Source organism: Hyposmocoma kahamanoa, unplaced genomic scaffold (genome assembly GCF_003589595.1).
Source record: "Hyposmocoma kahamanoa isolate Upper Pololo Valley unplaced genomic scaffold, ASM358959v1 160, whole genome shotgun sequence".
In the NCBI taxonomy this organism is placed as follows: domain Eukaryota; kingdom Metazoa; phylum Arthropoda; class Insecta; order Lepidoptera; family Cosmopterigidae; genus Hyposmocoma; species Hyposmocoma kahamanoa.
In genome coordinates, this window is record NW_020653575.1 from 8,437,959 (window position 1) to 8,460,234 (window position 22,276).

The 22,276-nt window shown below is 38.7% G+C and overlaps 1 protein-coding gene across 3 annotated transcripts in view; it reads left to right on the forward strand.

The window, feature by feature from the left end:
- Positions 1-11,605: 11,605 nt before the first annotated feature.
- LOC113225421 overlaps positions 11,606-22,276 on the forward strand; it is a 34,808-nt gene continuing 24,137 nt past the window's right edge. For 2 of the 3 annotated variants that reach the window (XM_026457728.1, XM_026457729.1), the window contains exon 1: positions 11,606-11,755. The gene's annotated coding sequence lies outside the window, so the exon portion shown is untranslated. The remainder of the gene's footprint in view (positions 11,756-22,276) is intronic. The other variant, XM_026457730.1, reaches the window with a different exon arrangement.

Consider the following 22,276-nt stretch of genomic DNA (forward strand, 5'->3'; position numbering starts at 1 on the left):
TACAAAATACTGTTCTAAAATTACTAAGATTGTTTATGTACTTCTTATTTGTTGTTGTATTTTGTGGAGAAATAAAAAGTATTATTATTATTATTATATTATCTCCGAACTTTTTTAGGTCAAATTATATTATAATTAATATAGTATTAGTACACAAATATAATCAACGTTGACTTAGTTTTAGAAATAACTATCTAAATTTTATTTTGTAATGCTCATTTGGCTTAGTTTTGAGACCCAACAAATAACAATCAAGGTTAATTTATGCAAATCAAGTTTTTTTGCCGCACAAAACAGATTAAAATATCCATCGATTTAATTTATTTAATGTTTCGGAGAAAGAGGATCAATCTTTAAAAAAGGTGGCTGTTTAGATTTTCTTCGTCTGCTGCTTTTGCAAATTTAAAATGATCATTGCATGCATTGATTTATGGACGACGGGTCTAATACAAAAACCACGAAAGAAATGTCCCAAGTCAACCTATTTAAACGTAGTGACATGTAAAGGAATATGAAAAAGTTTTAACGTTGAATTTAAATTGTAATGTCATTGCAGTACTGCCTGATTTTGCTTGGAACAATTGAAAGGCGCAAAATAACACCATATTCAGCTTCTACTGGAAACTTACCAAAATGCACCATATGTAGCTTCTAGTGAAAACTACTTGAACACACATATAATGGACTAGCCTTTATTATTTATAAATAAATTTTATACGTAAATGTTGAATTTTATACAATGCCATTTATTACGAGCTAGCGTGTCTGACTTTTTTTTCTTGAGTTTCGAGAATTCTCGTACCCGAATTCTCGAGTTATTCGAGATTTTTTTTAAAAACCGTAAAAAATCGGCTTAATGAACTATAAAACTAAATGTGAACTTTTCGAAAGTTGTGTTGGCCTGGGTGTTCTGAGTTATGCCCCGGAATAAATTCCATTGTTCGTGGCGCCAGGTTCGATTCTCAGTAGAACCCATTTGAGAAATGAACTTTTGTAAATTGGTTCTGCTCTGGGATTCTGTTGCTCTGATACTCATGGCGAGTATGTATAGAGAGTTCCCTAGTTTCAGACCAGGTGATTGTCTTACAATAAAATATCAAGACCAGAACCATTTAGAAAAGTTAATTTGTTAAATTGATCCTACCGGTATCGAATTCGGGAACTTATCATCCAGTGCCCACAGTGCAAACCGTTAGGCTATCAATTACTATGCATTGTTTGCATGTGAAAGCTACAAATTGCTTAAATTAAATAAATAAATCCTATTTAATTTGCAGTGTCAGTCTGCTTCAATTACCTTCTTTGTTTCTTAAGTTGGTATATTTTGTCATTCATCCAACTTTTGATTTTTAATGCATTTTGGCGGTGTAAGATGTTCTCTGTTAATACTAGTCACTTTCTTCTTAAGTTCAAGCTATGTTTCCTGGATAAATTCCTCTATACTCTCCTTTCTACGCACAGTTCACTAATTGATGTAATCACATACCAAAGCTTTAATATTATGGTCTTTTATCAGCTTGCATCAACCCTGGTTTCCTTTCTTTTCTTACCATTTTCTTAACCCGTTCGTGCATAGTACTGAAATTATACTCCGCTCAAAAACGTCACCACTCTTCTTTGTGTCGTAGTGCTTACATTGATTGAATATAATTATTACGGTTTATCACTGACAACGGTTTATTCCGTCAACAGGCATAGTCGTACTGCTCATAGTTCTTGCAAATATTTCTTGTGCTTGAAAAAGTACGGCTATGACGGTAGTAGGGTATTTGCCATTGTGAGATAATTACAAAATTAAAATGCGCGATATTGATTGCCCAAGAGAAACGCTTTCCAAAATAAACACTTAGGTAGTAATTTATAATAATTATTACAATAACACATACACGCGGGTGCCATGGACACACATATAGACAACCACAAATTACACCCAAACTCACGAGAGAAATAAATGTAGGCCATGCACATATTTCTCCCGAAAACCTAAAAAAATACTTTCGGGATTATGGAAGTTCATGCAAACGTTATTTCGGGCAAATGTATTTTCGGTCTTCTGATTCGTAACCCCGAGCCGTCGAAAGAGTACAACAATATTTCAAAAGTATTACTAACATGTATTAAAAAATATTTTAATAATAACATTAGCATCAAAGCGACTCTATGACATTTTTGTTCTAAATATTTGAAACGCTTGTGTTTCAAACAATTGAAATTGACGTGATGGGTCTCGTTCAGTCTTTTACGCAAGAAATTAGTCGGAAAGAGACAGTTAGCTATTTGATTATTTTGATTGCTTTTGTAATTTATATTTACGATTAAGTTAAATATAAATTAAATACTATATATACTAGTGCATAAAATAACACTTTTAAATGATAACTATGATAACACAATGTAGTACTTACTGAAAATATCATATACCGTCCTGTTTTTTCACTTTAGTTGAGTAATTTTTACAAGGTTTTACCACACAATACGGCATCATTGACAAGCGCGCTGTCAGTCGAACAAACGAAGACTAAAGCGTGATTGATGCTCTGTATACGGGAAAGACTGCTCTGCTTGTTGAGAAGGAGGTGGTGGCGATTCACGACAAAGAGGTCACGGTTGGTGTTAATACCAACCGTGACCGTGCCCTCAATTAAATGTTCTAATCAAATATGTGCGAGCCCTTAAAATGAACCATCTTTGAAAAATAGTACACGAATGCTGCTTGCAAACTTAATCTCGTGATCTTCGACCTCAAAATGATATCTCTATCGTTCTGCTGGAATGCTAAGAATTTTCTCTCTATAGGTCTTGGTACTTGGTGTAACGGGCTGGTGTCCACAACTCGACGTCAAGGCGCCTATTTTGCGTGCTATAGGTAACTACTTATATTAGACATTAATGCACTAACAGAAGGTCCCGCTGATTAATAAGGATATTTTTTGGCTTTTGTTTCAATAATCTTCCAGGTATTAATTATAAAAATATGTAAGTCAGAAGTTACTAGTATTATTTTAGGGATGAGTCATACGCTCAACTTCAAACTATTTCCATGCGTATTCAATCGAAACAAGGGATCATACCTTTGCAAGACGTCTGTGTGAGCTTTGGGAAGTCAGTGTGACTTTTACAATGCTAGCGGTGTGCGGAAGCGCATGACGCTCGTGCAGGAATCGAACTGAAGAACCAAACCGGTTTCGCAGGGAGACATTGCGAACACTGGAGGCAATCCTTTGAATGTAAATTTGTGTACTGAAATTGTCTCTGATCTTAATCACGTCGGTTCTTCGACACTCGCAAAGTCCGCCCTGATTTTGTTAAACCGCTATTTGCATGATTTCCTTGCATTAGGAATACAAAGGTTTTCTTTTTCGTTTAGAAAATGTATTTTTTTCGTCGACGTTTTCTGTGCAATCAAAATTCCTTGCATTATCTTGAACGTTCTTTATATCCAGGTTGCTGACCATTTGTTCTCGCAACTCGATGTTGTTTTTCGTTACGCTTGTTATTCTGAATTGAAAATGAAATAATAGCTTTAATTGAAATGGTCGGAATGCAAGATCTTTTTCTCTAATTGAAAGGATTTTTTATAAACTTACTATCGAGAAAACGATTTTATTACAGTATATTGTGAGAATGGCCGTACTACAATATGATTAAAAACCATCATAGCGGAAGAAAAAATATAATGTATGTATGTTATTTTATTACTACTTGTAATTTTGTAAATGAATGGCCCAATCAAAGTTGAAAATAAAGGTTTCTTTGAATCCTAAAAACTCAAAAGACAATAATCTCCAAACAATAGCATTGGTATGTCGGTCCTCATACTGATGATGACTGATGCATGTCGTAAGTGATAATTGAACCATCGCTTTGGTGCCACTTTGTGCGCTGATGTTTGTCCGTTAATTAGATTTACCCGAACAAAAGTCGTCGAAAGACCTCGCCATCAATTTGGAGAATTTAAATATGCAATGCGCTCGATTACCGCCAATGACGGTCGATGATGTCAATTCATTACAAAGCTATTATTTGAATAGTTTATGTTTGCAAGTTTCGTGCACTTATACCTACTTAGGCACAGGTTACGGGCAGACGTATTCAATCTGGAATATTCTATGCAACAATTTAACAAATTTGCTGAACATGAACTCAAGAAGGCAGTTGCATTTCGCTTGTATGTTGTTTGGCGTAGTGAAATTTCAGAATCCGGAATTCCGTACAGGTAGTACGGAAAATTAAGGTTCTCCGCATTTCATGACCGATATCCCAGCAGATCTGTCCGGTCCCTGTTGGCGGGTCAAATTCATCGTACGGTGGCTTTTACGGGAAGCTTTCGCTATCAGGCCACACGGTGTTGGAATAATGTTCCACCTCCACTTAGGCTTCTCAAATCTAAGTCTACCTTCAAGAAGCATTTTTAAACTTATTTTTGAGCGGCAAAGGCAACACGCGCACTGAGCTATGGCCTGTTTGGCTTGCTGCAGCACTCACAATATGCTTTTAATAATTACCAGAAATATGTTGTGTTTTTGTATATTTATTTGATTTCATACCTTATATATACATATATATATATTAAGTTACTACAATGCTCAGACAGAGACACTATTTTATAGGGAACTTATGTGTTTTTGCTCTGAAAGACAATGGGTGTATGCGGATAAGGAAAAGCTAAATAGTGTACTGAGCACGCACGCATTTGTCTGTCAGGCCACAGGTAGCAGGAGGTGGTTGGATCACTGTCTAACTAGTCAGGCTGCATGGCTTACAGTTACAAGTGTTAATATAGTATATGATGTGTACTGGTCCGACCATTACCCTCTAATAATAGAATGTAATCTTGGTTTAATTAGATCTAGACCTAATGTAACCTATGAGAGTTCAAATAGTGTTAGATGGGGCTTAGGAGCCCAGAAGAAATTGCTAAATATTTAGAAATTTGTAATACTCAATTAAAGTGTGTAGACTTTCTCTGAATGTGAATTTAAAAAATGTGACTTTTTGACCTAGTGTCATATGATATGCTCTGGACAAAATTGAAGAAAGCGGGCATATCACCTGAAGTAGTTTTTTCTCACGTTGGTATAGTAATCAGAAGAATGTAGTAAAATGGGCAAATGCTCAATCTGATGAGTATGTTTTGAGCTGTGGCGTTAGGCAAGGGGGATTAACCGCACCTAGAAATTTTAATTCGTTTGTTAATAACCTGATTGGGGAGCTGAGCAGCATGCGTGTCGGATGCTATATTAACAACACAAGCGTAAATAACATTAGATATGCGGACGATATGGTGTTGCTCAGCCCTTCAATAAGTGGTATAAGACGACTTATATGTCATTGTAAGACCTATGCTGTGCAACTCGGTTTAAAGTACAACGCGAAAAAGAGTGAGTTCTTGCTGTTTAAGGGTAAAATTAAAGAACCAGCCGATGTATCACCAACACTTTAAATGGGGTACCTTTGAGGCGTGTTGCACAGTTTAGGTACTTGGGTCATATTGTGACAGAGGACCTTAAGGATGAGGGAGACATAGAGAGGGAGCGCAGGGCGTTGTCGGTTTGAGGCAATTTGTTGACTCATAGATTCACAAGGTGTACGACTGGAGTGAAGCTCACACTCTTTAGAGCATATTGCCAGAGCTTCTACACATGTGCTCTATGGCCCAACTTTACGCTGAGATCGTACGGCGCCTTGCGAGTCCAGTATATATATGTGACTACATGACTGTAACTAAGCAAAGACGACACGATCCCTTTTCATCTCGTACACAACTCCGCACAGCGCACTCACATAGATTCTTCTGCTTCCTTGGCACATTCCTTTATTTTAAAATAAATTCTACTTTGCATTATTTTCATATGAATAAAACTGAATGTAAAAAGACCGTCAAATTTTGGCTTAAGAGTAAAACCTACAATGATACCGAGGACTTGTTGGAAGTTATTTCATAATTTACATTTATATAATATGTAATGTTTAACTACTTATCTTTTATAAATTGTAACGACTTATAACTACTTATCTTTTATTTGTTAAATTTATAAAATCTTTTTTTTTTTAAGCTTTGTTATGAAAAATGCACTATTATGCCTAAAATACAGGTACACATGTATTTAGTTTAGGCATCGCAATTGCACTGTTAGGCTCTAAGATTAAAATGTTTAATTTTACCATGATTATTTTATATAATTTAGATTTTTTTTTGTTTTGTTTATTACTGTTTATTTTAATATTTTATCTTCAATTACATTGTTTTCATTATAATTGTATTAGATTAAGTAGTATTGAAATAAATTTATCTTATCTTATCTTAATAATACCTTCAGGGCCTTGTTGAAGCTTCCCCGTTTCTGTAGCGCATCTGGCATGTTTGCGGGTGCTGGCATGGATGATTTCTATGCCATTCTATGCAGACAGGATGGATACAGCTGTGTTCATGAGGTTCACTGAGTTGCATGTTCTACGTGTGAGTCAGTGAATCATCTGGGTGGCTGGGTTCATCCTGTTTGTTATATTTGTAACTAATTATTAGTCATTATTTTTGTGATTGTGTACTAATCCTAACACTAACATAGTTATAAGGTGTCATGTTACGAACTTACTAATTTGTATGGACTACATTGTCTGAAATAAATGATTTTTATTTTATTTTATTTTTTTAATGTAGCGTAAATTGGAATGTTTTCTTTGTAAAATTAAAAATAAGGTATTTAATTAATAACTATAGTAAGTATTTAAATATATAGTAAGGTTTAAATCCGGAAAAATAGTTTTATTACTTTTTTTTGTTACTTGTTGTTTCATATTATTGTGTGTGCCTGTGGAAAATCAATGAACGTATTCTATCTGTCTATCTAATTTATAGAATTGTTTAGAGGCCTGTTTAACATAACGCATGATGATCGCATAAATTATGTGGTTTTAAACAAACTGACCCACAAGGTAGTTAATTGTAAACATTAGGCAGTGTGAAAAATATTTAATCGGAGGTCTGCGGGCGTAGCCTCTAGGGGATCTAATAAGGAGATCGGCGATAGGCACGGCAACGAAGTTACGATTTGCAAGTTGCTCAATCTCATATCACAAAACTTTGTGCAGTTTTTTTAACCCACGTCGCCACCGCCCGCCGGCCCCAAACAGGTGCCGAGCTGAACCTAATTGTTGACATAACTAAGTTCTCAATTCGTTGAAGTCGTCCGTAATGCTAATTCTACATAAAAAAATCGCTAATTACATATGTAATTTTAGAAAAGGCCCAAATGTTGAGCGATAAGGGCCCGTTCCCATTATGTAGTGACGTTTTATTTATCGTTGGCCGATTGTCGCGTCTAGCCTGTTCCCATATCACGCCTATTCGCCGTGACTGTGTCGTGGACGTTTATTTTATCGTTGAATGACTGTTGTGTCTAGCTGTTCCCACTAGATAGTGACGACAATTTATCGGTTCGGCTGCCTTGTCGTTTGCACGACAGAATCGTTTGAAGTTGAGATTATCTGTCGTCACATTTTTATCGTGACGTTGTATTTGTCGTTCTAGCTCTTCCCATTATCGCGACAGTCTGTCGTCGTAACGTCAAAAAAGTCGTGACCGCAGTTAATCGTGTTTTACTATATGAACAACACTATTTAAATATATTTGCCGACACTTTAAACTGCACAACTACCTGTCGTCACGACATAATGCGAACGAACGCGTCCTTAGTGAGAAGTGGCACGAATAAATGACACCGGACTTGAATATTAATGACGCGCTTATTAAACATTGTATTGCAACAGTCTTTTCTATAGACAAGGCATAATCCCAGAAGTGAGATACAACGTACACGTGTGTCTCTTTTATCTCATTTACATTGAAATAATTTGTAGGCGTGCCTATCTGCTGGCTTATTTCGTTTAAAGGATGTTAATTTCTTTATCTTTTCCGTCTTTATTTATGACTGAACTGTTAAGGGCAGCGGGGGTGGCAACTTCGGGCGTCACAAGCACGTTTCTAGATGCGTGCTATTTACTTAACTCCTGATTGTGAGATGTTAACATAATTAGATGATAATTTTAAGAAGAATAACGATCAACAAAGGCACAATATTTTCAAGAGAACTCACGCTTTTAGAACAAAACCTCTATTGTAAAATTTGTGCTTGCTGAGACGACAAAAGCTCAGAAATTTTTCGTTTAGGTCTTTCATCTCCTTTTTTAAGTACCTACAGTTTTATATTATTGTACAAACGACAAACGTTAACAAATGTCTGTAAGAGTAACCCCTAAACCGTCTTACTTGGTCTTCTCAAAGTGTGATTTGGTGACCTACGAAGTAAGATACTTTGAAATTTGAAATTTTAGTATTCATAATTATAACAAAATAGGTTGGAATGTTTATTACTATGCATCTATTTCTTAGGTAGTAGGTATGTTCCAAGCTTCTCATTTTTCCCAAGTTAAGTAAAGTGATTTGGGTTATGTACTCATCATTCAAGTTATTTGCTTCCAGTACCTAAATCGTGAGTGTGCAACAATTGAAGAAATGTGGGAATGAACCAAAGTGAACAACGCGAAGGTTACGCGGCGTAACAATAAAAGAAATTTTGCGTCGTTGCGCATACGCTAGGTATAGATAGCATCCGCCACGATGGATGCTGCCGGTGGAGTTTCACCCTGCAACTAGTTTAATTATTCCTCCGCTTAAGGAAATGTGTTAAAAACTCACCGTACAGCATGGAAAACTGCCGTGCGCACGCGCATGTGTAGCCAGGCATGACACGGAATAAAACAATCTACGCAGCAGTAATATGATGTTTTGTGTCTCCGGTATCGCGATCAAGTGGAGCGCCCGCGCTGCCGTCGCTCGTCGCCCCGGCCGCGCTGCGCACTCGACGACGCACGGCCGCAGTGATCGTGCGTTGTCTTTATGAAATTGTTTATTTAAGCATTGGTTTGCAATCTGAGTGTAAGCTAGGTTATGTCAATCGAGTGAGCACCGCTCAATCATTGCTTCAGAAGCTTCAATCATTATTTGGAATCATCTCAATTTCTACAAGTACGCTCTAAACTCATAGTGTGTGGCAATAACAGGCACGCTCAGGTCTACACTTTAGATGTAAATTAAACTATATAGCACTTATTATAAGTACGGTGCAAAGTTCAAAACGTAAAGCCTTACGGAGTATGTTGTTAATGGTACACATCTTCAGTTCTTATAAGCAATGTTCAGATCATCTTCACATTATAAACAGTTGATTTTTTCAGGAACGCACTTCCTATTTCTGTTCACGAAAGTACATCATTTGCTACTTTTAAATTGAGAGTTAGGTAAGGAGCATTATTTATCTTCTGTTCCATCCAGTTTATAGGTATTATATTTTAAAATATGTATTTATCTAGTTTATAATAGTTTAATGTTAAATATTGTGTTACATAATTTTGGATTTGTGCACGTAAGCCTGTTATTACAATTATTTTGTCCTGTATTTAGGTCTGCGGGAAGAAATTTCTTATAAAAATAAGCAGTACGTTTTGTTTGTGTTTTCCTGTGCAATAAATAATATAAAAAGAGAACATTTCAAGTAACATTATTATTATGCGAACAGCGAAATAAAACATTCATAGTAAGCCCCAGAGCACAAGGATTGCAGAGTTGGCAGCGATTCCGCGCCAGAAGCGACAGACGCTGCAAAGTTAATGAACTCCGTCGCCGTCGTAGAGCAGCCGTATTAATAGATCTGCTTTTGTGGGTCATGCTCACGGCGTGTTTACTGTCCCTCTCCCGACCGCCGCATCGGTGATAATCAGTCGTGGCGGAATCCAGGCCGCAGCTGCTCACACCTTAATTTGTTTACCCACCAGATTTGGCTGAGCCTTATCATTCACTGATAACGCGCCGCTGCGCAGGCCGCTGCATGATCGCCACTCGTATCAGATTACACGCGATCTGATAAGCTCCTTTCAACAGGCATAATTTTTTATATTGTACATTTTCAAACCAATCTCTAATTACTAATTGTACATAATTAGCACATCACATTATAGCATCCTTTTGTTTATCATTTTTAACATCTTATCATCATTATTTCGGCAAATTTTCGAATTAATCGCTCATTAGATAAAACGATGTACTACAGTGCTGTAAAGATAATGAGACAATAAAAATAATATTAAAGGATATAACACACGTGCATTGAGTAATTATGACATCATTGATTTCATTCTGTGAAAAACCGGTGTGCACATCGTGGTCCCATTAATTTACAGAGTGTGAGAGAAGCTGGCGTCAATGAGCAGTGAAGAAGTAGCGAGCAATCTCCGCAGAAGCGCAAATAGGGCGAGTGTACGCGATGCAAGCGCAGTCTCGGGTACGGAAGTGTGTCGCGCGGAAGTGCTGCCGCGCCGATCGCCATGCACTGACCCCGATGTCTCGCTCCACTACCCGTCCGCGTTGCTCCAACCGCGACACCTTCGGCTCGCTTCGCAGTCGCCTGAAGAAGATCAAGCTTGGTCAGTTAGCAGGCAGCTGCCATAGACCATGCGGCTTCAAAAACATCACAGATCTGTTAATTTTACATTAGTCTTGTGCCCTTCATTGCAGCTCAGCTTGTTAAGAGGGTCGGCAGTTGAACCGTCATAACAACGGTGCTGGATGTAGACAGGGACCTACCTGAGCAGTTGTCGCAATATTCCGTCAAACGACTTCCTGAGCACCGCTCGCGCTTTTTGGGCGAGAACATTTGCTCACGACATGTATTTACAGATGAAGTCGCATATTTATTGTCACGTCTTGTATGTCTTGGTATGTATACCTACATATATCATTCAAGTATGCATTTTGAATAGATATAACGAAGGTTGCTCTCTGAAGCTGCGCCCTTAAAGCTTGTTTTAAATCTACGCGTCCTCCGCTACTTCACAAAAGAAACATTGTATGTTTTGTTCATTACGTGCTATACAATCTGTGATTGCACACTGTTTGTTACAGTCTTAATCTTCGGATCCTTGCGAGTGTCCCCATAAGCATTACAAATAAAAAAGAACTGTCAACAGTAAGTACACGAACAGTCATTATATAAAATTACTATTAAGTACTAGTAATTGGTAAGGAAGAGAGACGTGAAAAAATTGTTCAATGTGTAGACAATTCTCAAACCAAACTCGTAACCCTCGCCCGCACCAGGCGTGCCAAAAGCTGTTACTAATCGTTTTAACCAATCATTGTCGTTAGAATTCGATATACACATTTTGTCATCGTTACTCAAAGTATAAAGTTCTTTCTCGAGTTAATGTCGTTGATGAAAAATAGTCTTTTTAATTCCTTTACCAGCAGGTTACTGTTGGGCAGTGAATGTGAGCGAACATCTCTTTGGCACCGTGGCTTAGGATTTCCGATAAAACTTTTATTAATTTTATCGCACTGATTGACTTTCGCCGCACACCCACGGGAACTTGCGCCGAAGTTCGACGACATCGACAGCTGCGTTATAGGGTGTGCTGCGGTGGATGCGCCGGCGCCGGCGGACGATACCGAGCGGCAGGCGGGCGCGGGGGGCTGTCAAGGCCGCGGGCTGCGGGCGGGCTCGCGCGGCGAGGAGTGCGGTGGGCGGGCAGTGCGGCTGAGGCAGTGCGACCCGCGACCTCCCTCCGAGTGGCCGTGCGCGCGACAACAGTGGTGTGTGTACAGTTAGCTAGCCGGCTGCAGGTCGTCGACCGCACGAGACGAGCATGACCGTCCCGCTGTGTTCTCAGCTCGCCTGCCCGCTTTGACCTCTTGGTTCAGGTGAGCTCCAGCTCCACGTTGCCATCCGGGACCCGTCCCTTGGACCTAATCTCACAGAGGCTGTCCACTGTCTCCCGTTATTTAACGTCTCCGGCATTCCATCCTTACGCGGTGAGTTGCAATCTGGTGCTGCTACAATCTCCTGTTCAGTAACTGGGTTTTTTTATGTTGCGTTGTTATTTGGAGCTCGAATATCTGTCTCTGGAATTTTTTGATTGCGTAGGTGAATTTTCGATTTGTATTACGTAAGCGGTTCGTTGAAAGGTCAGTGAGTAGTAAAACAGTAAGGATATTTAACCCGAGGTTGCATCTTAAGTTATAGTACATACCTAAATTGTCCAATAGGAACATTAGTCATTTTTTTTGGTAAACCTACAAAAATGTATAAGTTTTGTATAAATGTATTAAAATGTTGTGGAAAGTTGCTTGAAAGGAGTGGCGAGTTCGCGATCAATACATAGGTACGTGTAGAGAAATAGCAACAAGTGAGAAGCGGTATTGATAAAACCATTTAATTAGCTTCGCGTGGATACCGCACCGCGGACCGCGGCTGTTAACAAATGCCGCACGACAATGCGAACAGACGGGACGACGCGAGCTGATCTCGGTTGAATAAAAACACCGTGCGCGCAATCAGAGGTCGGCTCAACGGAAAACCTGCCAAACATGAAATCACTGCAACGAACAAAAAAGGGGCAAAATTAAGTACTGTACTAGACATTTCCATTCCGCTTGAATTCTTGACGTGTTTTTTATTCGACCCCGGATGTACTTGTAAGTGTGATAACTGTACCTTGTAGGGTATTTAAGAACATGAATGGAAGATTACAATCAATTTTCATAAGAATAACTTCTCGTAGAATAATAGACTCACGTACATGATACTTATAATATGAATGAAATAAAACAATAGCCGTAGAGGAAATAAAGTGGGAAATATTTTGATTACCCACAACGATGCAGGTTCGTTACACGTCACACGTTATACAATGATTACACCCTTTTTCATCGAATGAAGTTGATCTCTCAGCCAACGTAAAGGCTGCTGGCAAGACCCGGCCGAAATCTCGAGGCCTATGTCTAGCTGCAGAGGACTACAACAGGCTGATGATGAATAGTGATATTAACACAAATAGTTATTTATCATACATAAATGTCTAGACTCATATCAGTCCTTGAAGAGTTCGGCAGAGCAATGTTTGTATTGGGCCAGGTGCGTGCCCTGGAAACTATACTTCCCGCACTCGTGACTACACCCAAAACCCGATAACTGACTTCTACCTACAGTAGTGATAATTGTACTTGAATTGTAAAATTAATATACTTGCTTACTTCGGTGGCGCAGTGATGCAAAGTGGACTCTTCTACGCCTCCCGTTACTGAACCTGCTTCTTTCAGCCACTAGCACGGAGGTCCTTGAGATCTTTCTGGACTTCATCCCTCAAGCGGTGCCTGAGAAGTCTGACCGGTCGGCGCCTTTTCGGTTGTCCCAAATAAGCCCTCTTCGCGACACGATCTTCTCTCTCATTAAATTATTATAATAAATACAATTACAATACATTAAAAAAATCTCCTTTTCTAGCGTGTACACGCGTATTTTATACGCGCCGACGACGCACATTTTTCGAAGGCGCGTTTACAGCGCCACCGCCGCCGTAGAGGCTTAACATTTTCACCGCCACTGACAAAAACTAGTTCCGTTCCCTGAACGCCAAGCCTATATAATGATGTGATGAATATGATGGTATGAATTTCCACCTTATATTAATTCTCCTAAGTCAAAGAAGAACATAACTGAATATAAAATGCAACTAGGAATCCATACTTATCTAGAATATACAAATAACACAAGGAATATCTTAATATAACGAGTATATTTATTAATTTCAACTAGTAGACCATCTTCTTTTTGGGCGATATATTTAAATCATTTCCATTTGTGCGGAAATAAAAGTTGTTGTTCGTTTGCTATAACATTTTGATTATGACAAGTTTTCATACAAGTTATTTTTATTCAGGGAGAAAAAACTTTATGACGAACAAACTTCCTAAATTTCTTATGTTTATGCCCAATTGTCGAACTCCTTGCCAAATTTTAGGATTTGAAACTAATTTCAAGTGGTCTTGAGTTCTGATTACAACAACATTCGTTTTTTACAATATTTGGGCTTCTGGGCAAAAAAGGACAAACAAAATTACACACGTGGACGGTCCCACCGAATAAGCGTGTATTATTAAAACACCTACTTAAAGTAGGTGTAAATAAAATAAATAATATACAATAATAATTTATTAACTCTGCACCTCATGGTTTCTGTCGAAAACATGTTTGACAAAAACGACGGAAATAAATTAACATGTGTTTTTGCGGCCTATTCCACTAGTCCCTACCAGCTGTCCCCCCCTGGCCGGGACAAGTGCACTTTATATTCCACTCTTCGCTACTACGCGACCGCTGGTTCATACTCAACCGTTTCTATTAATAAGTACAGTCGAGAATAAAACTATATCAAAAATTCTAAGTGTGAACTCCCGTCGAGTATATAAGCTTCTTGCTAGCAATGCGATGTTTGCACGCGTTTGAATCGATTCAAACGCGTGTTAAACGCGAAACTGACGAGCTTCGAACGCGCTCGCTTAAATATCAAGTGACGGGACGAACTAGCCGTGCGTCTGATGGTAAGCTACACGTCTGTCCATAACACTTGCAGTGCCACTCAGAGCTTCAAATCGCAAGATCTGAGGGGCACTGCCACTGCGCCCGTCCCCCTGAGTTAAAAGTTGACAAGTCCCATGTGCCTGTAATTTCACCAGCACCCTTACCCTTCAAAACCGGAACACAGTAATGCTAACATTACTGCTTGGCGGCAGAAATAGGTAATGTGGCAGTACTTCCCTGGACGAACTTTTTCTATAACTAACTTCTTACAACTATCTGCTTTTTGAGCCTAGAGGCTTGAAAAGCAGATAGTTGCCGTAGACGGCGCCGTAAACGCGCGTTCGTGGAACGTATAAAATACGCCGTGTGCATAGGCGCTCGTTCGTCACACGCGCCCTTCAATTATTATTCGAATGTGTACGTTCGTACACGGCGCACAGCGGGCGCGCTCACATACAAGGCTCGCTGCTACGTTTGTTGGAGTTACCCTACTTGTTCTTATTCTACTATGTCAAAATTGTATAATCAACCATTATAATCCTATCTTACATTTATATACGTATATACTTAGAATAATAACGCATAGAAACCTAGTCCGCACACGCTAAGTGAGGCAAATTGAAGCGCTCCCAATGGGCCTACACGAGCGGGCGGGTTGTCAGTGCTCAAGGTTAACTTGCACCGCGAACAGATCAAGAATTTTAGCTAAAAATGACGAAATGTGCGGTAAATGTGTGTAAAAATACGTCAGACAAACATAAATTAGATACTAACATCACATTCCACAAGGAAGTAACGCGTTTCAACTTGTATTTTTATATAAATATTCATTAAAACCGAAAATTAACCTATATTGTTATTATTAAAATTAACCTATATATATATTGATAACCATAATAAATTAAAACAATACCCTGCCTCTATCTATAATATATCACGTCGTCGGACATGATGAAATGCTAATAAAAATCCTGAATAAAAAAACGATTTATTTATAATTGTAAGTCAATGGATTTATTGTTGTTTTTTTGGCACTGTATTTTCCATTGGAAAAAGCAAAGGCACTAATGCGCCACACAGCCAAGACTGAGAGTAATCTCTTTCTTGTATTCCATTACAAGAATTAAATGTCTTCGATAGTGCTTCTTACATTTAAGCTTTTTGTTCTTACGAAAGAATATTAAAAAATTCTGTCCGTTTAGGAAAAGACAAAGGTTTGAAACCGTACAAGCACCATACCTTTCTACATTAGTTTTGATTATAGTGACCCTCCCTACCTACCCTTAGGACCCTATACGAGAAGGACACTATAACTTGTGCGCGCACAGGAACCTTACAAGTTCAGGTTCTGACCCCAAATCAGCCAGTGCACAGGGTTGTCACCGACCCCTGCCACTTGACTTCATCCGGTTCTTCGAGAGGCTAGTGCCTCGGGTGAGCCGCCCCGGGTGCACGTACAGTACCCTCTCTATTTTCCAGATAGATACCGGAGCTGTAGCCACGTTCACTTACCGTTGCGCATTGCACAACTAGCAGTTGCCACCGCTAAGCCGTCGACTCTGAAACCATCTTTGAAAGCATACAGCCAAGTTTTGGTAATTTTTTCTTCTATGATTTTTGGTAAATGAGCATATGCTAAGTCTTTAGTTATTATTATTCTTAATGGCGGCCACGAAGCTTGAGCCAGTTTCAGTATAATTATATAAATTATACATAAAAAGCGGCGAAGTCGCCAAAAGTCTTCAGATTCATATTGATTGTTACATGTTTCATTATTTTATCGTGACTCAGTCAAGAGATTTTATACCCTAAAATGTATTACTATCAATATTATAACTGGATATTTTTGTCGAAACTGTACTGTACACTTCAAGATTTTATTGGTAGGGATAAGTGGAAATGAAATTCCACTTATCCCAACCAGTGATCGCGTGGAAGGGAAGAGTCGAAAAAATGCACACACACACACACACACACACACCAGAAGAGACAGCTGGTCGATACTAGTGGAATAGGCCGTTTTTGCATCGTACTTGAAATATTTACTTCGAACATTTTTAAGAAAATTTAGAGTAATTGTACATACTAAACATAACTTATTCAATTGCATCACAATTAGGGTGTCAGGGAAGCACTCTCAGCACAGTGTAGAGCATACGCACATACACCGCACTGATTTTCAGCTGGTCCTCGCTGTTGTGGATAAACAGATGTACCTATAAAATACGCGCATTAAAACATAAATCAAAATTAAAAGAAATTCGTAAATAGAGTACCTAACTGTACTTGAATAACTAACTCTAGTGTGAGTCAATCACCACAACTGACATCAACACTAATCAAAACGTGGATAAACCATGTAATTCTTTTTCTGTAGTGAAAATAAAGTTTTACAGCAATTACGAAGAACTTTCCACTATTATTTGTGTAAAAACGATAAACGACCTGCAAGCGTATTACACTAAAACTTTCTAATAGGGAATTTAATAGGGATTTTGTGATACAAAAAACAAATACTTTTGTGTGCTTATTCCACGAGACAATAACAAAAAGTAAGATGTATAAAAAATACACGAATATACATGCCACATATTTTTACGAAAGCGACAAGATGTCCTATACGACTGTACATGATTTTTATTGTTTAAGCTTGATAGTTTATACTTATGTTATCCTTAGAAAAAAGCATTTGAGTTACGTTAAAACAGGTAGTATTTTTTTAGCGTGAAAAAAATATTCGAGGTTTATATACTATTCTAATGTCTATATGTTAGAACACTATATCCCAATAAAAATATGTTAAAAGTTTTTCACACATTTTGTGGGGTGGACATCGACGTGCACATTTTGGTTATAGAGAAGGTACTCTTTCACGTAAAGTAATTCTTCGTCAATCGCCTTTACAAATCGCAAAAATAGAGTAAGTTATATATTTCGGGCTCCACTATAGATCAACTTATAAAAACTAGCATCGAGAACTTGCTTCGACTTCGCTCCTCACCGTTTCTCGACGTCCGCAACACGCCACGTCCCCTTTCATTCGGTTGGTCGAGCCGCGATCGCGATACTGCCGCGCGCTATTCTCGCGACTCGAAGTTACATCACTGAAGACGCCTACAACTATAATAGCCATGGAAAATTTTATTTTGTTAATAATTTTATTAATATAACAATTTTATTTTAATGAAATCATTAAAATGGTGTAGTCAATTGAAGTGTATTACAACGGTTAGTGCAACGTGTCGACACGTTTGCCCTCCAATACCCAGATAAATTATTGAAAGTTACGAAAATAAAATATATATTTTACTAATACAAAACAATATTTGTTTGGAGGAAAAATTGTGGAAAAAGAAAACTTTCGTTTGGAAGGGGTCAGAAGCGATGGACTTCATAAGACATTGGTCGATTTAGAGGTGCCCCAAACAAAACGAACGCTTAGCAAACGGGACGCACGGAGGCTAATCCATAAAAATATGAAACTGGCGCTGACGGTGTTTGCCTTGCACGACGCGCAGCCTCTCTCCCCACCTCCGTCGACGCCGCTGCGCGGGCGCAGGCGCTCCGTGGAGACAATCTAACTTCAAGTAAAGAAGGCTCGAGTTTCACTCAATGATTTCCCTTGTGTGTCGCCCCAACACAGAGTCGTCCGCGGGTAACGATCGTCACGAACAATTTAATTTCATTTTGTCTGTATTTCGTGTAATGAAGGTTCTTGTATACTAGATAAGCGAGATACATTTACAAATTTAATTCCTTTTGGTAATCTTCCTGAACTGTAGCTAAATACATAGAGACACATAATACTGGGTACTTAATGGCGGTCTGTCCAAAGCGCTCCTGTCGTAGGCAGATGGCGGTCGTCATGTTAACCACGTATCAGTAAGCGTAATTCTGCACGAGAATATTCACTCCGATTACGATTTTTTTATGTTTTCATTACACACATACCTAGGGTCGTATTCCAGAACTCTACTCAGTGCTCAAGTCAGGACTTACCATTAGGGTCGTATTTCCAGTGCATGAAATCATACTCAAGTCTGCTCAAGTCCTGACTTGAGCATTGAGTAGAGTTCTGGAATACGACCCTTAGTTTGATAAAATACCGATCACACAGAAAAGACAGAAGTCGGTATTTGTGTAAATATAGAGATACTTAGTAATTTACAATGGCAAAGATAGCGCATATGCTTGGCGGTACAAGGGCAGCCTGGAGTGGTCGTTATCGCAACTACCTGCGTGGTTAAACGCGCACAAGATCGCGCCGACAATACGTGCTCCGACAGACAGCGCACCTCGGTACACTGTCAGGTATAAATTGGCCTTTCCCAACAGAGAGAGCACGAGTCCTTCACAGATCGTGATTCGCTGCAATTTCCGACGACTATCTAAATGCAAATATTTAAATTAATATCAGCACACACATAAAGCACTTCACAAACGTCGGAGGCGGTTGAATATGTTCGTCTATGCAAACTAATTGTTATATAAATAACTAAAAATGCTTGTAGGGAAAATATTTACTGAATGCTACAAGGTATAATTGCAACATAAATACTACTCATGTCACTTTCTAAGTGAAAGATAATTTGAATGAATCTCGGCAACAGCACTTCATTTGAACAAACACGTAGTAGGTAATAACTGATATATATGAACCTAGGCTGCGCTCGGTGGGTACTTTAGTAAAATTACATTTCAACCATTTATCATTCATTAGTCATTATGTAGGACTGCGTTTAATGTCTCGCGTAATGAAAACGGGGAGCCGTAAACGAACGGTCTCAGCGCGTGACAGCCGCGCCGCATTCGCAGTGCGTGACTCGCGCGACCAGGGGGCCTACCACAACCTCTTAAAAAACCGACCTCAAAAGTACGTGGAATTACGTCTATTAGCTAAGTTTTATTGAAATATCCTTAAATTCGCCACTATACAGGACTTGACACTGGAGACAATAAAAATCGGTTCTCACTACTCAAAATATATTGAGAGAAAAACGCCTTGAATTGGAGAAATACCAAAATCAACCATTAAAATAATTGTTCCTTAAGTCAAATTTAGGCGCTATTTATAAAAATGAATCTGCATGCGTGAACAGCCACTCTTAGAGGTGGATGATTTTCTTCAAAATGAAATGGGACCACTATGGAAGTCTCAAGTTCTAACAAAAATAGAATCATGAAAATCGGTTCACAAATACCGGAGTTATCGCGTTACATACATACAAAAAAAAACATACAGTCGAATTGAGAACCTCCTCCTTTTTTGAAGTCGGTTACAACAATATTACTTTAACTTTGCATTGACTTTTCGTACCATACGCGCTTAAAGTAAGCTTATTGTAATGATAAAACTATGATGTTTTATTGGCAGCTGTGTGACTATTCATTCCTTTTTTTCTATCCTTTAAGATTCATTCACTCAGTTCGTACTCTATGACGCGACATTAACATGAAAGTAATATAAAAAATTGTGTTGAGTAAAAAAAATAGAAAGACAGTAATTGGGTGGAACAAGCATGTAGGCCAGTCTCACGGGGTGGAACAAGCATGTAGGCTAGGCTCACGGGGTGGCCAGACAGAGGCTTCAGACGTGGGTAGTTTGCGGAAAACCGAAATCGGGTCCTGAGTATAATGCGATGTGTGAGAGTTGAAAAATCTTTAAATCGCGGCTGCAATGGTGTCAAACACATGGAGATCAAATAAAGATGGACATAACTTACAAAAAAGAGAGTTTTGGCTCTGTTGTTTAATTTGTGTGTAAGTCATTCATATCTGCCCTATGACCCTATGAGAACAACTGTTATACCAATTGTGAAAATTAAACCGGAGACCTGTCCGATAAGAGAAATTACAGGCCCATTTCTCTTGCTACTGTTACAGTGAAGGTGCTTGACAGACTGCTTGATGCGGAATTAAATAGATATCTTGTTTTGCACGATAATCAGTTTGGTATTAGGCCTAGGTTATCCACGGAAAGTGCCATTCTAAGTTTCAAGCATTCTGTCAGGTACTATACATACCGAAAAACGCTGTCTTTGCTTGCGTCCTCGACCTGTCAAGGGCGTTTGATCTGGTTTCATACGATATACTGTGGAAGAAACTGGAGGGTAGAAAATTGCCTAATGAGCTTATTAACATCTTCAGGTATTGGTATGGAAATCAGATCAATAATGTCAGGTGGTCAGGAGCAATATCGGAACCGCACAGGTTGCAATGTGAGGTGAGACAGGGAGGGCTAACATCTCCCTCTTTATTTAACTTGTATATGAACGAGTTGATAGTCGAGCTCGGCGGTAGACATGTGGGTTGCCATATCGACGGGATAGCTGTTAACAACCTTAGTTACGCAGACGACATGGTGCTGCTGAGCGCGTCTGTATGCGGCCTCAGGTCACTACTTGATATTCGTCAATCGTATGCGGATAAGCATGGACTAATGTATAACACAAAAAAGAATCAGCACATTTTGTTTGGGGTCACCCATAAAACCTTGATGAACGTTTCCCTTATTACATTAAACGGTGATCGTCTTGATAAAGCTGAGCAGTTTAAATATCTCGGTCATCTGGTCACTAGCGATCTCAAAGACAATGCTGACATAGAGAGGGAGCGGAGGACTTTATCCGTCAGAGCTAACATGATCGCCCGCAGGTTTGCTTGTAGTTCTCCTGCAGTTAAACTTACACTTTTCAGGGCTTTCTGTATATCTTTCTACACGCCTCTCTACACGCAGTACTCTCAAAAGTCGTATGGGGCGCTCCGTGTCTAATACAATAATGCGTTTAGGGCGCTGATGGGGCTGCCCCGGTACTGTAGCGCTTCGGGCATGTTCGCAGCGGCGCAAGTCGATTGTTCTACACGATCATGCGCAAACGTGCATCGGCACTGGTGAGCAGGGTACGGGCCAGCTCCAACATCATCCTACGCATGATAGCGGACAGGTTCGACTGTCCGTATATAAACCGCGCTTAGCACTTGCATGTCATTACTAACACTTAGATCATAAATAATTTTGTGTTCAATTTTTAATTTTCAATGTTTTTCTTTTTAATTCAGTTTTAATTATCTAAATTTTAAATATATAATTTGTGTTATATGATAATAATATAATTAGAAATATGCATTGCAATTATCTGAAAAATAGTATATTTTTTTTATATTATAATATTATTAAGTTTTTTTATTATTTATATTTATTTAAAAAACTGAAGGCAAAATTTTTAATCAGTTTGTTTCCTTATAAAATTATTTAAATTTTTACAACCCCCGAGGTTGTCCGTACGTCAAACTCACCTCTACCACGATACGTTAACGATTAATACTTTCGAACTAGGAACATTGAAGAGTATCGTTGTCCCAAATGACGTATACAGTAGTAGGAAGGGGTTATTGATCGCTATTGCATGCTATTTGGCACAAACTATCAATTTTATTTGTCAATGCGAAATAATTGCCAACTTCATTGACAATACACGTTATATTTTTCCCAAAGTGTCCATTTTAGGTAACCATTTTTATCTTTTGAATAGATTTATGAAAATAACCGGTGGTTATCGGGCCAATAATTTTTATTACGGCAGTACAGTCGTACGGAACTGCACCTAAAGAACGAAGTCCGATCTGTTTATTTGATTAAAAATGGGTCGTCAAGTTGTCGTGTGCGCGTGTTACCAAAGCCCACTGCAATGTTTCAAAACAGAGTCATGTAGCAGCCTTCTCTTTGTAATAACATCTGGAACAAGATCAATGTAAGCGCGCATTGCGTCGTGGTCCAATTCAATTGAAAGCTTTTATGCGATAGATAGTATTCGATGATTGTTTATGTCCTGGCGCACAGTTCCGCGTGCTTGCATGTCATC